The following is a 14,817-nucleotide window of genomic DNA, read 5'->3' as shown; positions in this document are numbered from 1 at the left end:
TGTCTCTAATACAAAGAGAGGTAAAAATAAAAACCCAGGAGCTCTGATGCTGCAGGTGACAGCACGTGTGCTGATCTCCTAGTTTGACCTTCAGTCACCTTTGTGCTACTCCCAGCTCATTAGGGGTTCCAAAATATGTATCACATGTTGTAAATATAATTAGGATGAGAGTGAATTCCGGGGACACGCCTGTGTTGAGAACCTCTAAAATGACTCAATCCTGTCAATCATGCCTGCCAATGTCACCTGGATATTCAGGGGGAGGGAGGCACCTGGCTTGTTCTGAAAGCCTGACTTATGTGTGCTTTTACTTTCCTGTCACCCTGGCACCTCTTCCTATCTGTGCCTTATCTTTTCTCAGTAAGGACTTGCCCTGAGCACAACTTCCTCTGATTGCCAATCAACATAGCTGCTTGCCACTTGTACCGGCTGTATACTTGAGAGTTCTTTCCAAATTGGCTCCAGACTATATTGGACCATTTTATGGTAATAGCTTTATTTCTTGACATTTGCAGAACTATGAGCTTGGTACATATAGTAGCATTCTATGGCACATACCTGTAATCTCGGCTGTTTGGGAAGCTGAAGATTGCAAGTTCAAAGGCTTGTCTGGGCAACTTAGAGGCCCTGTTTCCAAAATAAATAATAAGAAGGGATAAAAATGTTGTTCAGTGTTCAATGTGCTTGCCTAGCATGCATGAGTCCATGGTTTGAATCCCCAGCACCAGAAAAAGGAGAGAGACAAAGAAAGAAAACAGACAAAATGCATAAACAGAAATAAACAAAACCAAAAAATGGATTGGCCATAGTCGTGGGTATGACTGAAGGAATTTACCAAAGACAGAAGACTGAAACTGGGTGTGGGTGACAACAACTACCAGGCTTGCAGCCTGAGTGGAATAAAAGGGAAGGAAGAAGGACAGCTCACGACTGTTTCTTCTGAGGAGCTCCAGCCTTTTTCGGCTTGGACGTCATCTTCTGGCTTCTAGTACAGATTCTTCAGGCTCCATCTCAGACCCTGCAGCTTTCATTGTAGATCTTTCCGCCTCTTGATATAGATTCACACAGGACACGAAGAGAGCTCCAGGCCATCAACTGAGTCCTTTGGATCTCCAGCATGCAGACAGGCCTTTGCACTCTTCCACACCTGACCCTGTGGGCGGCCACTGTAAGCCCATCTTGTTCATCTTATATATTTGTACATTGCATTAAATCTATGACTCTAGGAAGCACTGACCGACACACTTGTATCCCAAGTGCAAATAGAATAAATTTGCAAGTTCAGCACAGAAAAAGAATTGTCAGGATGCATCAGTAGGAGGGATGGCAGGGATTCATTAAGCTAGAGATTTTAGCACTCAAGAGTGGAGTGGGGACATGCTTACAAGTGCAGTATACCTGTTTGGAATATGGAATATTTATGTGTTCTTAGTACTAGAAATGATATAGAGGAATGAAACTCCCGACCTACTATATCTGGTAGAGAACGAGTTTGTGTTCTCTAAAATCAAAGAATGAATTTTAGGAATGGAGGATAAGAGCAGAATATATTTATTGAGAGAAAGTTTCTGTCTGAGACAGACAGAAGGGGTGCTGAGCGGGCTGCCAGGGACTCTGTCTTTTCTAAGGACTTTTATAGAGTAAAATCATGGAGTGAGATGGGTTCAAGGTGGGGAAAACTGGGAACTCACAAGGCAGATGGGCACAAGGTGGGACAGAGCTATGGTTAGCCAGTAAGATTAACAGTTCAGGTAAAACTGATTAAATTGGGGACAAATAAGGAAGCAAGTCACATAGAAAGAGGGCATTCTTAGGGAGCAGTGACTTTCCTTAGGAGGTTGAGATGGTGACTCCTGACTCCCTCAGGTTGACAGGGAACTATTTAGAATATCAGTCCTTAGGATGTGGATGTATTTGTTTGATTTTTTGTCTTGAGGCCCGGCTCACAGCAGAAGGTCTCTGTCTCCCTCACAGGTGCAAAATATCTGAGCTTCTGCATTGGCTCCTTTGAGAACCTAGCCCTGTCTCACTGCCTATAGTATTTGTAGCTAACTGGTCTGCCTGCAACAGAAATCTGTGGAATTTGATCATCTATGGTCTTAGTCTGATAGTTGGGGCAAGATGGTCCATTCACAAGAGAAATCCTAATTTATGGATAAAAGAATGAAAGTAAATGGAAATGACAGACCCATTCTACAGGGAAAAGGGAATTGCCTCAGTTTATCATATTCTGGGAACAGAGAAGAAAAACAATGATAATTAAGCTGGGCTTTTGTCTTGAAGCTGCAGTTTTCATTTTTAAAAATTACAATTTTGCTCATCTCCTTTTTACTTATTTTTTATCCTCTCCTTTAGTCACTAATTTAAGCTTGGTGAGTGAAACAAGTGACTTATTTTATGTAACAAGTGGCGTGTAACTCACAGTGACTCCGGGAGGATCTATCTTCCCCTGTGTTCAGGGGGCTGTGACAGTTTTTTTTCGGCATTATCCCTGCCATTACACAACAAACTCAAGAATCTTACTGGTTCTCACTCTGGCTCTGAAGAAATGATTTCAGTTCTACAATTCATTGATTTTTTATAACAATTCCCAGGTGGCTGCCCACCTCCCAGGCTCACCTTGCCAGAGGCAGCTCTGTCTACCTACCCGCTCCACACCCTTAGGACTCCAGTCGGAATGGCCATAGGAGGTGACTGACTTGCTAGCCCTCTGAGAGATGGTGAAATAACTATTTGGTCTTTCTTTGTTTCCCTTTCCTGGCTTACAAATCCCTCAAATCCTTGGCATTTCCAAAACAATAAAGGTCTTTTTCTGGGTTTTTTTTTTTTTTTTGGTCTTTTTCGTTTTTATCGGTAGCAGGGATTGAACTCATGACTGCCTGCTTGCAAGGCAGGCACTTATGCCGCTGAGCTAAATCCCCAGCCCCATAAAGGTCTTTTTGTATGTTGTATGTCTTTTTGTCTGAACTGACTGCTGGCTGCCAGCCTCTTGGCAGCCTGAGGATGGGGTCTGGTCACTGTTAAACTAAGACAGCATTAAAAGGTTGAGATTTACCCCAACCGTGGGAAGGTTGCTCTAGAAAATTAGTAAAACCTAAGAGGAGGCCTTGGAAAGCCTAATTTATAGCAGGCAGGCCCGCCTGAGTAAAACCACCCGAAGTATGCAATTGGTAATGGAAGTGGGGGTCGGCTTTGTGCAACTGAGTCCTTAAGATGTGGGATCTGCCACCACCTCCAGATAGTACCATGACTGAGCTAGAGGGCTCCCAGCTGAAGCCTCCTGCAGAACTGACTGGTTGGGAAAGAGGCAGCGCCGTACATTTCTTGGTAAATAAGGTCATGGAAGTACCTGTGTTCTCTGTGGAACAAGAAGAAAAGAGAAACTTAGTTTGGCTTTTACCTGTATTGTTCCCAGATCCTCTCTGCCTTGCTCTGGGTGTTAATATGGGTGGGAAGGGGTACCAAGCACAGGGTATCAGGTGGTCTAGACAACTTGGTGTCTTTCCAGTATACCAGGAGGTCTCCCTTTTTCCCTTTGGAGATTAGGATTTGTCGTTTGTTTCCAGCCTCTGCTAACCATGCACTGCTAATTCCCAGGAGTAAGAGCTGCATGCGACCTTTCATTGCGCAGTCAAGTGCGCCCTCATCGCCGCCGTCGTGACACCCTATTTCCTCTTGAACACACACCTCCTCGGGGTCCCTCAGACCTCCAGGGCCCTCGCTCTGATTTGTGATTACTTGTCAGGCACTGTAGTCTCCATGAAGAGCAGAGTGGCGACTCAGCCAGAGACCGTGGAGACCTGACGTTGGCAGCCGATGGCCTATGTAGCATGCGGTACCCTTGCTGACGCCTTCTGGCGCGCTGTGACACAAATCCAGGCAGCCCCGTTGCTTTCTGCCCTTTCACTCTGCTGTCTAGAGTGGAAGCATCTTTCTTCCTCTGGTGTGGGAGAGCAATACAGTACTTTCCAACACAGCAAAGCCTGCTTCCCAGGTATAATCCAGGCCAGCCCATGAACCCCACCTGCTTGGGGCACCAGGCGTTAACAGGCCCAGGAGATCACGAGACCGAGAACCACTCTGCAGGCTTTCTTTCTAATCACGGCCTAAAGAGCAAAATCCGGTTGCTAACAAAGCACGCCGCTAACTCAGCCCACACGTAAGGCACGTAGGCCAAGGTGCCTGCTAGGCACGCCTGGACGCACGTTCTCTTTCCGCGAACCGCAGCGACACCCTGCGGCCCTGAACATCTAGGAACCGCACGAGCTGGACGCAGGAAGCACCCTGTCTGCACGCTCGACTCGGTCTAATTCGCAGTTTCACGTCACCTATCTGGCACCTCGGCGTCCTTCCGTTGCATGCGCGGAGCTGAGGACCCTGGCCGAGCCTCGGGGCGGGGGTGCTAGGCCCCGCGGGGAAGGGGCGTGGTCGGACGTGTGAGGGGCGTGGCTGGAGGGACGGGGGTGGGGCATGGCGGGGCGGGGCGGGGCCGCGGCCGGGACAACCCCGGGAAATTCCGCGGCCGGAGCGCGAGCGTGCGCGGCGGTCAGCTGAGCGACGCCCGCGGGTCGCGAGGCCGCGCGTCACGCCCGCTGCCCGAGCCCGGCCGCCCCAACGCCGCCCCCACCTGGCCGTGCCTGGCCGGCGTCGCCTCCGCGTCCGGAGCTCTCCTCCAGGGACGCGATGCCCAGGAAGCAGTGACCTGGAGGGAAACCGATCGCGGGCGGCCGGTGAGCCGGGTCGGGCGGCAAGGGCTGGGCGAGGGGGTGGCGGGCGCCCCTCTGTCCGCGAAGCCGTTCCTGCCCCAGAGCCCGCAGGGACCGGGTGCCGAGGGGTGGGGCACGGCTGCCCGGGGAAGGGGTCCAGGCCCGGCGGATTCTGACCCGGTGGGAAAGGGCGACCAGGCTGCCTTCCCACGGGGTCCCTGCTCTCCAAAAGGGTAACAGACCCAGTATGCCTGGCCGCGGGTCCCCGAGTTGGTTTGAAGGTGACGTCCTCCCTCACGTTTATTATGCAGTGGTCCCTAGTTGTAAGGAGGAAGGGGTTACAGGTACGTGTTTGGCAGACAGGAAGACACTGTTCTACAGGGGTGACCCAGGAACGGTAGAGAGCAGTGACACCTGTCCTGGGGGGTGGGGTTACCAGACAGCTCAGGAGAATCTGTATGCTTCTTGACTGGGGCTGTGTAGAGGAAATAGGTAGTTATGTATGTATATGTAGTGTATGTGCATATGTGTATGTGTTACATAATACTGTGTGTGTGTGTGTGTGTGTGTGTGTGTGTATATATATATATATATATATATATATATATGGGGAGGGGGTGAATATTTGATAAGACTGAGGGCCTCGAGGCAGTTGCTTGTGCCCTGGGAAATATGTAAGCTAGAGGCAGTAAACAAGGCTCTGAGAAAATGAAACCTAGCTTCTGGCCTGGCCTCCACCCACAGGAGTACAGTGATATGAAATGTGTGTCTCAAAGGCATTTAGGATGAATTGCAAAGTGGAGACCTTTGGAAAATAAGGAAGATACTAACATCAGGACCCTCAGAGTCTTAGGCGTAACTTACAAGCCTGCACTGTTAACCCACACAGTCAGCTTGCTCTTTGACTCAGCTTGCTCTTTGACTCTGGGAGAGAAGTCGGGAGCAAAGGCCGAGGCCAACAATGCCAGGAATGGGCAGGTGACCTTACAGTGTGGTCTGTAAAAGAGGACTGGGATTGATAAAAGTCTGCAGAGTGTTTTTCTACTGTGCCAGTTTTAGCAATTTTTTAATATTGTGTACACTATAAAAGTAAACAATGTGCTTTTTACAGCCGACCTTTAGGTTATACTGTATATCCTATGGAATTTAACCCCTAGCCCCAACAAACTTCTTGGCTGGACTTTTATTACTATCAACTCACTCTCTCTCTTAAATTGAAGTACACCTACTTGTCCCTAAACCTGTTTTCCTGATTTTTGAAGATTGGGCATGTTCCATAAGTTTTTTAGAATTTATAAAATAATAAAATCAAAATCCAAGGGAAAAGGAAAGAGCTAAACTTTTTTTAGAAAGTACTATTTAAAAATTTTCAAGCCATCCATGGTAGTACACACCTGTAATCTTAGCATTCAGAGGACTAAGGTGAGAGGATCATCATGAGTTGTAGGCCAGCCTGGACTACACAGTGAGATCCTGTCTCAAAAAACAACAAAATATTAATTGTTCCACCTGATGTGTAGGCTGATGGAGCAGTAGGATGTGTGTTATGAAATTCTGTTCAGAAGCCTTATAAAAAGCGGTTCTGATTTTTAAAATAAATTTTAAAAGTTGACTTCAAGAATCTGGAAATGAATGACACAGAACTGTAGAAAACAGGTGATGATACTAACTAGCATGTGGGGAGTGTCACATTGCAGAAAGTGTTTTACAGCTAGTAAATAGTGTTTCACGCTATGCTGCATTTTCTTTTCATTTTAACAAACACTGAGAGCTTGTTGTGTGCCACTCTTAAGAGTCATAGGGAGAGGAAAGAGATAGGCATGAGAGGATAACAGTAATTGCAGCAAGTGCCAAGGAGGTAGAAATACAAACTGCTCTGAGTACCAGGAGGGAGCAAAAACACTTTACACGGGTACTGTATTTGAACTGTCTAGTGGAAGTCTGCCAGGGAAGAAGGGAGCCAGACATTCAGGGAGAGGACCAAAGAGATGCAAGGGCACAGAGGCTAAGAAGGCAGAGAACTGTGAGAACTTTAATGTGCCTTTTGTACAAGCAGTTTGTGAGAGGAGATGACACTGGTAGGTAGATAAACCGGCCACAGACCCTGAAAGGCCATATTTGTCTTGCTAAAACTCTTGTCTTGTAAGAGAGTGGTTGCCCTCCACAGAGTAACATCATGTTACAGAGGAAGCTGTGAAGACAGTGGTATTGAGATGGAAAGAGATGAAAGACTATTTAGGAGGCTGTGGCAATTCGTTTATCAAATCTTTGCTGAATTTTTGTTTATATATGTCAAGTAATATTCTTCATGCTGGGGGTAGCAGAAGCCAGATAGGCAAAAACCCTGTTCTGTGTAGCATTTACCACTGCCAGAGTCCAGGCAAAATAAGAAGAACCTGAGTTCCACATCCTGTGAGGACAGAGAGAAGGTGGCAGGTTTTGGAAACATTTTGGAGGTGGAAGTGACTGGCATTTGATGACCCACTAGACTTGACCGAAGAGAGAATGGGAAGAATCAAGCTTTACTCCTAGGTTTCTACCTTGGGACTATGTTGAATCTGTTCCTGTTTTCTGTATACTAGTGAGATATTAAAATTGAAACAGAATTTTTAGTATATAATGGTGAGTCTTCTTGTAGCCCATTAATAGGATACAGTTGTACACTCAAATACCTTTTCCAGATTGGTGACTGTGTGACCAGGCACCATGAAATCCAGACAAGACCTTCTTGCATTGAGTAAAAAGTTGGTCTACTCTAGGTTATGTCTGAGGGCAGCTACAGAATGAGATGTTTACCCCTGTCTACAAGGTCAAGTCATTGCTATAATTACTTGGCCTCAGAATTAAGAATAGGAATATGTGTTAGGAATTCAAGGAGTAGATCTCGGGATAAAATCTATAAGAGTCTACCTTTTAACCTTTACGTCCCAGGTAGAAGTTCTGGTCTTCCTCATTGGTGAAATTCTGACAAACTGTGTGCTCATTTAATGCAGTGTTTAATACCACCTTTGCTTAGAAATGATATACTTTGAAGGCTGGGGATTTAGTTCAGTGGCATAAGCACCTGCCTTGCAAGTGTGTGGTCATGAGTTTGATCCCTGGTCCGATAAAAAAAATAAATAAATGATATACTTTGGGTCTGTATCAATTGCATTAGTATGAGAAATTCTGTTATTGTTATAGGGAAAAATCACTCTCAACCTGTTAGATGTCAAATTTATTAAGTTCATGGATTGGTTACATCTGGGAACAAAGAGGAGGAAATTATGAAGATTTTAAAAATTTTTAAAAATTTTTATTTTAAAGAGAAAAAAGCCAAGCAAAACAAAACAGAACAAAGCCAATCAAAACAAACCAGTGTAGGTGACAGGACTTCAAGACAATAGGAAATTAACAGAGGTTACTATAATGCCCCTTGTGTCTTCAAAATAGCTATAGATACCTTTAGACATAGTAAAACTCAAACAAAATTGAACAGAATAGAAACAATAAAAACAAAAGAATGAGTGCAATAAAGGAACAATAAATAAAACAAGCAATAGTAAATCCATAATGGCTGCCATAATATGTCTTGCTGTCTTTGAAATAGCTGCTCATGCCATCATATATAACCAAACCAAACCAAACAGAGTAAAAGCCAACCCAACAAAACAATGAAAATGATATAGCACTTCAAAACAAGACAATAGGGAATTAACAATGGCCACTATCTCCAGAAGATTCCCCCATAGATGCCACACTGAGTACCGTAATCCTCTGAATAGCTGATCAGACCACCAGCTCTAGACATGCAAAGTCAATGAAACGCCAAACATCAGAAGCATCAAATCCCTTTTCACCTCAATAGCCATCATTGCAGCCTGTGTTTCTCTGGACCAGCTGGCTGCTTACGGAGTGGGGGTGTGTTGGCTGTTGTTGTTTCTCAGCTGGTGCCTGGGAAAGGGCTGGGGTCTGCCTGTCCCCTGCAGTGATCCACCCATAGTGCTGATTCTGGGGAAGGCTTGCTTCCTGTTGACTTCTTGTTCTCTGCCCCTGCAGTCAGCAAATGGTGCCGACTCACAGGAAAAGGCTGGGGTCTGGCTGTCTCCCCAGTGGCAGCACGTGACACTGGTTCGCAGGGAGGGCTTGTTCTTGGTGACTTCTTGTTCTCTTCCCCCACAGTCCATGAATGGTGCTAACTCATGGGAAAAGGCTGGGGTCTGACATTTCATCTCTGGCGCAGTGGTGGCAGTGGCCTGCCTACGGCACTCGGTTATGAGGCTTTTTATTAGACATAAGAGTAGCCAGAAATTTGCTGAATTGTTTAATGGCCACCTATTACAGGTGACTCTAGATTTAAAATGACCAACTGGAACACAGGCTTCTAAGCCCAGTTCTTCGACATATAGGGTTTAAAGGAAATTGGGATTTTAGAGAACAGAAAAGAAACTGATTATTTTGATTTTAATTTCCTTAGAACTCAGGAGCTTAGTAGGGAGTGGCTGTACCTCACTGTAGTAGTAGGAAATAGGCTGCATTTCATACTGCTTGAGGAAGGTCACTGCATTTAAATTCCTCAGAATTCAGTACCTCTGTAGGGAGTGGGCTGCATGGCATTTGCTGAAGGAAGTTCATTCTTTGTCCACACTCCTAGTTCAGTCTGTTCTTATTGTAACCCTTACCACTGCAGTTGGTCACCTCACTATCTCAGGCCCTTCCCTAGCTTAGGTGCTTTACACCTAAGCTAAATACACTATATGTATAAAATAGTGGCAGCACACACCTGTAATCCCAGCACTTGGGAGGCTGAGGCAGGATTGTTGTGAGTTCAAGAGCAGGCCTGGGCTACAAAGTGAGCTCAAGGCCAGCCTACGCCACATAGTGAGACCTTGTCTTAAAAAGACAAAAAAAAAAAAAAAAGATTTTTAAAAAAATTAGAGAATTAAACTTTCTCTAATTGGCATTCTATCAGTAGATATTGCACATGTGTGTATTGTACAGTGGTCCATCAGAATACTCCTAAATCAAAGTATCTTATGAATCATATGAATAATACAAAATTTCTCTTAACCTATTTATGCCAAAGGTTGCAATTTTTTAAATTTTTTGCACAAAATTCATACACATTATCTAGAAAATTTGAGGAACAAGAATTTTCTTGAAGAGAAAAGCTTTCATAATAAAACTTGGTTTGTGGGCATAATATGTTTTAGAAACATTCTTGTAGTCCAAAGCACTTGTGTGTCAAAGCAAATTTCCCTATAAAAAATAATGGAAACTCAGATGATTTGGTTATGAAGTTTTCCTTCTCAAAGTGCTCACTAACATGACCAGGTTTGCCCATTTCTCCCTCTGGAGTTAGGATTCCAGGTGCTTCTAACCTCAAACAAAGAATTCAATAAGAGGAGAAAAAAGTAGTGGCCAAGTTTATTTAAGAAAGTAAAAATGAAGAGAGAGGGAGAAGCTGGTTCTGCAGAACAAGCTCAGGACAAATAGAAGCAGGAAAATCAGGACAGGGATACCCTGGAGAAAAGAGGGAGGGCTATCATGTCACCGCAAACTCTTCTTGTCATCTGTGCCCTTGTAATACCTCTCTGGAAGTCCTTGAGACCCACTGTCCTGAGAGCTGGTGCTGGGATCCCACTCCTCAGAGTGACATCAGGTCCAGGCCCTTCTGTTGAAAACCTGCTTATTTCTCACTAGAAGTCCATGTGCAGGGCTTTGGAAACTGTTCTGCGCATGCTTCTGAGGTCTCATAATTAACAGATCACATCTAATTCCCCAGTTTCGCCATGCACTAGCCTCTTATCTCAATCTGTTATACAAACCGAAATATTCATGTAAAATGATTACAATACTGTTTCCCTTACTTTGAAAATCCTTGTGGCTGGCCAGAGGGAGGCAACCAAGGGGAGGGTCATTGAGCAGGACAACTTCCACTGTCCCTAATAGAGTCACTGCTATCTTTTGACTCAATGGTATCTTCAGTTTTTCACAAGGAATCTATCTAATGACACTTGCTTTTGCCTCCTTTTGAGGATTTTGCATTGTCCTTAAACAGATTCATTGCTATCATTGCTATAGCCTCATCTGGGTGGTGCTTTTCAACAGAATTGAGCACTATTTTACACGTTTTACATATATCCCTAATCTCACTTGAATGAGGGATTCCTTCACCTTTTCTCTTCCTTTTTGAATGTGATTACCTGTGTAACTTTCTCCTGGCGGGAGATGGGTCACCCATAGTCTTGTGGGGGGCCGAGACCATTTGTTCAGTTCAGATCATGTGACATTCATTGTCACATGCTAATACTGCTGAGTGTTGCTTGTTTATCAAGTTAAAGTTTATTAGAAATGTTTGTTTGTCTTGTGGAATACTCACCGAGCAAACTCCTTACAATACAAGATTTTCTCCATATTAGGTTCCATTGTGTATGGCATTCCAAAAATGGGAAACAAGGTATAAATGTATTAATAAAATCTTAAACACAAGCATTTACATGCTTTTGTTTGTCATGTATGCTAACTTCATGACATCTGAGTTACAAAATATTATTTCCTAACAACACCGAATAACAGAGTTTGCTATAACTAGGATGGGTATTTGTGTTCATGAGAAAGAATAGCATGCCCCGTAAGGATACTGGTGTGTCTGAACCGAGAGTGGATTGTGACCTCACTGGAACTACTTTTCCCAGGATTGCTCAGCTTATAAGGGCGTTCATTTGCTTGTGAACCATTAGTCACAAAGGTCAGGTGATTTCTGGAGTGCAGAGAGGTGACCAGTTATATGAATGTGCCTTTTCCCAGTATCATTATAAAACCTGGGCAACCTGAAAAAGAAGCACCAGTGTCACCACCAGAACCAATTTTAATTTTACTATTGTCATCTCTATCGTCTTGGTAAAGGTATAAAGGAAACTCAAGGAGGAAAGGAACAGGAACCATCAAGGCAACATCTCTCTCCCTTTTCTTCTTTAACTTCTTCTCTTCCCCTTTTCCTTTCCTTTCACTTCCTTTTCCTTGAAAAAGCTATTGAGAACTTTTTTCGTATGATACTTGAAATCAAATATATCAACAGATACCTGCTTAGAAACTTGAAAACAAAATCTGTTGGGCCAGGATGTTGCTCAGTGGATAGAGGCCAGCATGTTCCAGGCCCTGGGTTTAATCCCTGACACCAAAAAGTAAACAGCTAAATAAATAAAAGAAGTACGTTAAATATTTCTACGACTTTTCCAAAAGGTAATGTAAGCACTAAATACCTAAAGAAATTTTAGGTTGTCACGTAAATGGTACCCATTATAAGGATTTTATTTTCCGGCTTATTGCCTGGAATTTATTATTCTTCAGCAAAATGGGAAAACCCTATTACTCAAGTAAAACTCCATTTTTATGCAGTGTCAGCACTGGGATCATTCTGAGGAGAAAAAAAGAATTTTATAGATAGAGAGAAGCTAGCAGTTTATTCAGAAATTTTGGAGTGGGGAGAAAAAAGTCTGTGTTTGTCACCTAATGCTAAGTGATAAGACACTCCTAATTAATTTGGTTCTATAAAATGTAGAGACAAGAGTTTCATAACTGAGAAATACAACTATCTGTGTTCCCTCTCCTGTCTCAGCGACTTCCTTGTATAACTCCACGAGGAATCACTGCTTCCCTGTGGCTGCTTTAGGACGCAGTCGCTCTGGCAACCGCTGTCCCCTGTGGTCATAGCAGTGTCCCCATTACCTACAAGTTCCTGGGACCAAAAGCTGGAGCCAGGCTCTGGGTTCCAAAGAGCTTTTGGGTAGCCTAACATTCTTCCTGCTCTAGGTGTCAGCAGCAGTTAGAAGTGTTGGTACTTTTCTTTTTTATCGGTACCAGGGATCGAACTCATGACTGCCTGCTTGAAAGGCAGGCACTTATGCCACTGAGTTAAATCCCCAGCCCCTGCTAAATCCCCAAGAGTGTTCGTACTGACGGTGTGATGCAGCTGTGTGTCAGAGAGAGGGCGGTCCTCTTGCCTCTGTCTCCAGGGATTGATTTCGTTTCACGCATAAAGGGCTGTAGCTCCAAGTGTCACACACACCCACTAATCCTGTGAGGAGGGGCTGAGGGGTCTCATGCTTTACACCCAGGAGAGGCGGATCGCGCACCTCTGAGTGTCTTGCTCGTCTCATGGGGTTCCGATGGTATCAGTGACTTCCTACTTTATCGTAATTGTATAGTAGCCTCATAGAGACAAAATTTGTAGGGGATTGGGGGATTTTTTTTGAGATGGTGTTATCATGTAGCCCAGGCTAGCCTTCAATTACCAGTAATCCTCCTACCTCTGCTTCCCCAGTGCTAGGATTAAAGGCATACAACACCATTCCTGGCTTCAAATTTGTTTTGTAAACTGAAACCGTCTTGTCTCAGCCTCCCATAGTGCTGGAATTACAGGCATGTGCCCCTGCTGCCAGCGAGGGATTCCTCTCTAGACTGCTTACATTTCACTAAAATTGTACTGGATTTGGCCATTGTAAGATGAAGGTTAAGCTAGGCATGGTGGTGCATGACTATAATCTGAGCACTCTGGAGGCCAAGACAGGAGACTTGCAAGTTCAAGGCCACCCTGGACACTTTAGCAACTTAGCAAGATCCTGTCTCAAAAATTTAAAAAAAAAAATTTTATAGATGGCTTAAAATAATTAAGTGCTAAAGTCCTGGATTTTAATCTCCAGTATCCAGGAAAGAAATGTTTTGTAAGAGTAAACATCTTGGGAATAATAATTATATGCTTTTTCAAGCATCTCTTTGGACAGCAGTCACTGAAGAATAGAATTGTGTGTGTAGCGTCAGCCGGGAGGAGTCAGTTGCCTTTTCTTTGCATGGTTTTATAATCATCTGCATCAGCCCTGGATGGATGACGCTGACCATCTTCACAAACTGCGAAGATGGAAATGTTTGCCTGGAGCCTGTGGCCAGTGATGAGAAAGGCACCTATGTTTGCCTTCATGGTAGGGTATGAAGAAATGGAGTTGAGACCCTTCAAGCTGATATTTTTACGTCCATATACATTGCTCTACAAAACAGAGTGGCCAGTGTATAAACAGTTTCAGAATCGACAGTGACTGAGATGGCTTCTTTTCCTGGTGTGTGCTTTGGAGAATATGGTATGGAAGTCTTAGTGGTCTGCGTCGCCTTCATTGCCTCATTGGGTTTCGGCATCACCTCCCTGCCTGGTTGTACCACTTGCTGCCTGTGGATGACTCACACGACCCTAAGAATTCAGCTTCCTCTTCCTCACATGTAGGAGTTGTGTTTCAGTGAAGCACGCAGCCAGGATTGTGACTGGTAGGCTGCGTAGCACACTGGAACACTGAAAAAGAGTAACTGTCACTTTTCTTTTAACTAACAATATAAGCAATAAAATAGGGAAATTTTTTAAACAATTGTACCGAGATATAATTCACATACCATACAATTCACTTAAAATATAAGGCATTTAGAAGGTAAAGATTTGCACAGGAGAAAATTATGTAATAATGCTTTCCTCATGTGTTGGTCGTCATATCGTGGATGTGGGTCTTTCCTTACACTTACCTGCTCTTCAAGGGGGTCTCACCCTACAGCCATCTATAGAGGCACACACGCGCGCACACACACACACACACACCCTTTATGGTGTGATACATGCATGACTCATCAGGCAGCTTACACCATTGAACCTGATCACTTTTATTTGTGTTTTTACTAATAAAATTAATAAATGGTTACCCAGTGAACAGGCATGTATGTATCAGCAGTGGTTCAAGCTGCCCGGGAATAAGACATATGAATTTTGGTCCCATCATGAATGTGGTAAAAGGATGAATCAAAGATGTTCAAAATGCAATTGGAAGCAAGGTGCTGTGATACACATCTCTAATCTCAGCTACTTGGAAGGCTGAGGCGGGGGAATGACAAGTTTGAGGTTAACCTGGGGCAACTTGGTAAGACTCAGAGCTGAGAATGTAGCTTATTGATAGCCCTTAGATTTAATCCCCAATATGAACGAAAAAAGAAGAAACAGCAATTAAAAAGCTAACAACTTTGGCAATACATTCTGTATTGGCAATTATTTATGGGACTTACAGAAAGAAGGCAGGTCTATTTTTAGTCTGTGGCT

General features: G+C 44.1%; 1 protein-coding gene across 3 annotated transcripts in view; it reads left to right on the top strand.

Moving 5' to 3' along the window:
• The first annotated feature begins 4,522 nt into the window (after positions 1–4,522).
• Optn (optineurin) overlaps positions 4,523–14,817 on the top strand; it is a 43,431-nt gene continuing 33,136 nt past the window's right edge. For 2 of the 3 annotated variants that reach the window (XM_063253719.1, XM_063253720.1), the window contains exon 1: positions 4,524–4,730. The gene's annotated coding sequence lies outside the window, so the exon portion shown is untranslated. Of the gene's footprint in view, positions 4,731–14,817 lie in introns of all 3 variants that reach the window. The other variant, XM_063253721.1, reaches the window with a different exon arrangement.

The sequence above is a fragment of the Cavia porcellus genome, unplaced genomic scaffold (genome assembly GCF_034190915.1).
Source record: "Cavia porcellus strain 051 isolate PalLab524CR breed Dunkin Hartley unplaced genomic scaffold, mCavPor4.1 scaffold_7, whole genome shotgun sequence".
Classification (NCBI taxonomy): domain Eukaryota; kingdom Metazoa; phylum Chordata; class Mammalia; order Rodentia; family Caviidae; genus Cavia; species Cavia porcellus.
Note: the sequence above shows the minus strand (reverse complement) of the source record. Positions and strands in the feature narration are given on the sequence as shown.